General features: G+C 34.1%; 1 pseudogene; it reads right to left on the reverse strand.

Annotated features, from left to right (window-relative positions):
• Positions 1-2867: 2867 nt before the first annotated feature.
• Positions 2868-3871, reverse strand: LOC121035746 (metalloreductase STEAP1-like; annotated as a pseudogene).
• Between the last annotated feature and the right edge of the window lie 265 nt (positions 3872-4136).

Here is a 4136-nt window from a genome sequence, read left to right on the forward strand (position 1 = left end):
GCAAAAATGTTACTAAAGGGATATTTCATAATGATAAAGGATCAATCTATATTTTTTATCTACCTGGATGTTGAAGAGAAAACCTGGGACTAACATTCCCTTTCCTTTTTCATTCATTGAAGTTGCTCTCTCAAACATTAACTACAATGATTATAATTCCAAATACTCTCATGACCTTTTCCACTTTACTCCATTTACATTGTCTTCCATGACGTAAACTTTTTGAATCTTGATTGCCTCAATAGGCAGCAAATAGTTTCTTATGGTTTTAATTTGCGTTTCTGTCATAGCTAATGCAACAGACTGAATGTTTATGCTGCTCACCTCCATACTCATATGTTGAAGTTTAAAACCCAGTGCAATGGTATTTGGGGGTAGGGCCTTTGGAGGATGAATATCCGAATAAAGGAGACCCCAGAGAGAACTCTTGTGCCTGATCATGTGTGGTTACAGTGCAAAGAGAGCCACTGGACACAAAATTTGTTGGTATCATCTCTTGGTACTTTCCAGACTGCAGAACTGGAAGAAAAAAAAATTCTGTTGCTTATTGGCTACGCAGTCCATATTTTTGTTATAATAGCCTGGCTGGATCAAGACAGGTTATTAGTTTAATTTTGTCTAACAGTTTTGTGAAGTGTCTAATCAAGCCTTATGGCCCCCACCCACCCCCACTTTGTTTTTGGCTTTTATATTTTTTTCCTTCTTTTTTATTTGTCTTAAATTTACTGATATGTTACATTCTAGATTCAACTGCATTGTTACAAGTGTAAAATACATGTTTTGTGACTGTTTTCTTTTGGGAATCCATTTCTAATTTTTTATGGTGTTGCTTTATTTAAAAAAAATTTTTGATTTACATATAATCAAAACTAACCATTCAAAACTTGTTTTTGTCTTCTTTTAGAAATATTTGTTTGTCTAGAGGTCAAAGAGTTAGTCTCTTATGTTTTCATCAAGGAGTTTCAGACTTCTGCATTTCACATTTAAGCATTTCTCACAACCCACACTAATTTTATGTATGATAATATGAGGTAGGGTTCAAGTTTCATTTTTTCCATTGTGGATTTTCAGTTGTTCTTTGCACAATTTATTAAAAATGTATTCTTTCCTGCCTTGAATTGCTTTGATAGCTCTATAAAAAATAAATTGGTTATATGTATGAATATATTTCCTGACTCTCTACTTTTTCCATTGGTACATTCATCTTTCCTATTACCAATATAACACTTTCTTAATTATATAGCTTTATAGTAAGTCTTGAAATCAGGTAATGGATGTCTTCCAAGTTTTTTTATTCATTTTTTTAAAATATTATTTTGGTTAAATTTGTTCCTTTCCATTCCTTAAATAAAATTAAAGCCAGTCTGTCAGTTTCTAAAAGAAAATCATAAAAACTGTTGGAATCTGTTGATTAAATTGAATATATAGGCTAATGCATACATGTGATATTTAAAAAATATCAAATCTTCTAATTTAGAATATCTCTTCATTTGTAAAAATAACCTTTCAAAAATTTTTTATACTTTTTAGTGTAGAAGCCTTGCCAATTTGTACGTTGTGAGATATATATATATATATATATATATATATATATATATATAAAATAGGTTTTTGTCTTTTCCACAGAGTCATGTAGATGGAATCATAATAGTATGGAGCCTTTTTAGACTGGCTTTTTTTACTTAGTTATATACAGGTCTGTTTATGGCTTGCTAGCTCATTTATTTTTAGCACTGAATAACATTCCATTGTCTAGATGTACCATATTTATCCATTTACCCTTTGAAAAACATCTTGATTTCCTGTGATTTTTGACAATTATAAATAAAGCTGTTATAAACATCTCTTCTTAGGTTTTTGTGTGGACACAAGTTTCAACTTTTTTGAGTAACAATAAGGAGTGTGATTGCTAGAGCATGTGGTAAGAGCATGTTTAGTTTTGTAAGAGACCACTAAAGCATCTTCCAAAATGTCCATACCATTTTGCATTTCCACCCTCAACGGATGAGAGTTCTGTTGGTCTATTCGGTGTTGTCAATGTTCTGGGTTTTGGCTCTTCTAATAAGTGTGCAGTGGTATCTCACTGTTTTAATTTGCATTTCCCTGAATGGGATATGGTGTGAAATACATTTTCATATGCTTATTTAGAATCTGTGTATCATCTTTCGTAAAGTGTCTGTTAGTCTTTGGCCTATTTTTTAAATTAGAGTATTAGTTTTCTTATTGTTTAGTTTTAAGAGTTCTTTGTAAATTTTGGATAACAGTGCTTTCGCAGATTTGTCTTTTACAAATATTCTCCCCCATTCTGTGGGTTTTCTTCTATTTCTCTTGATAGTGTCTTTCACAGAGTCAAAGTTTTTAATTGTAAACAACTTATCCATTACTTCTTCCATGGATCATAACGTTGGTGTTGTATGTTAAAAGACATCACCATACCTGAGATTATGTAGGTTTTCTTCAATGCTATCTTCTAGGAGTATATTTTATAGATTGGCCATTTACACTCAGGTCTGAGATCTATATCGTGAAGGGTGTTAAGTTCTGTGTTTAGATTCATTACTCTGCCTGTGGGTGTCTAGTCATCCCACACCACTTATAAAAAACAACAACAACAACAACAACAACAACATCGGCAAACAACTATCTCTGTTCCATTGCTTTACCTTTTATCTTTTGTCAAAGATCAGTTAACTATATTTATGCGGGTCTATTCTGGACTCTCTATTATCTTCCCTTGATCTTTCTATATACTCTTTCCTTTTTTACAGTAAGAACCTCAAGTGGGCATTTTATTAAACAAATGCATATTTGAAATGTTTATGGTAAAATATATCAATATCGAACAAAAATGTGTGTAAACAGTGATTCTACAACTGGGAAGACACCTCAGTTTTATTAATTTTGGTGGTATCTTCTCAACCATGTCTAACTCTTAGAATCTTCTTTCTTAAGCATGGCAGGGAAAATATACCTTCACATAACAGGACAACAATTGGAAGGAAAACAGCTGTCATAAAATTTGGAGGTGTATACCATACACATTGTTTTATTTATTTCAGGAACATATCAATGCATGTATTGTGACCAGCAGAAGGGCAACAAGTCCTAGTGTGCTCTGAACATAGTGAAATTCCCTCCACGTCAAAGAGCTGCTCACAGAAGGATAGACGTCACAGCTAACAGAGCCAGTATTGCAAGTGCTGTCACTCCCAGAGACACATAAATTTCCACTCTGCAAACCTCAGGCTCAATTGAAGCATCCTCTTTATTTTGTTGGACCTGTTGACATGCCCAGTTTAGCAGCTTATATCTGTGGGATAGCCTCATTGGACAGGATAAACATACATTGTTTGCAGTACAGCAAAAATGAAACTGAGAAGCCCAAATTGTTTTATTGTTAACTTCCATCTACCCAACCAATGTGGAAATTTCTTATATTTGATTCCATTATGAAGCTGTACAACAGCTGCTATCACACCTGGCAAATAAACCAGAACCAAGAGGTGATGAAAACCATTGGCAAGACTTTGTTGATGACCAGGATTGAAATTTTATAAAATACTGTTGATGGAAAGTTACAAAGAGTGAGTTATTTCCCTCAAAGAATATAAAGAAAAGTCAGAGATAATGCAATAATAGCAATTTTAATTGGCATGCAGCATTTTGGAAAGAGTTCCTGTTTGTGCCCAAGCTTGGGGGGTGGGGCAATCAAATTTATCAAAATGGGTTGTTTGGTGCATGTGCAAAGGTACAGGTCTTTTCAGCATGCTGGTCTCTCCCGAGTCCTTATTCAAATAATCATCTTCTTCTAGATACCTCCTAGGCTTCATTGTCAAAGTTCTTCATTCGTAATGTTTTGGGTGCTCTTCATTAACTGTAAACAGAACTGGTTCATCCACCTGCTTCTCAGCCCAACCAGATGGTAAGTTGTAGTGCAGCTACTGTGGGGAGGTAGCAGCCCCACACCTATCTGTATACTCTTTCATTGAAACCACACAGTCTTGATTTACTATAACTTTACAGCAAGTCATGAAGTCAAGTAGCGTCAGTTCTCCAACTTTGTTCTTCTTCAGTACTATGTTGGTTATTCTGGGTCTTTTGCCTCTTTGAAAACTCTATAATCAGTTTGTCTACAC

Source organism: Herpailurus yagouaroundi, unplaced genomic scaffold, assembly GCF_014898765.1.
Source record: "Herpailurus yagouaroundi ecotype Mexico unplaced genomic scaffold, PumYag 162, whole genome shotgun sequence".
NCBI lineage: Eukaryota > Metazoa > Chordata > Mammalia > Carnivora > Felidae > Herpailurus > Herpailurus yagouaroundi.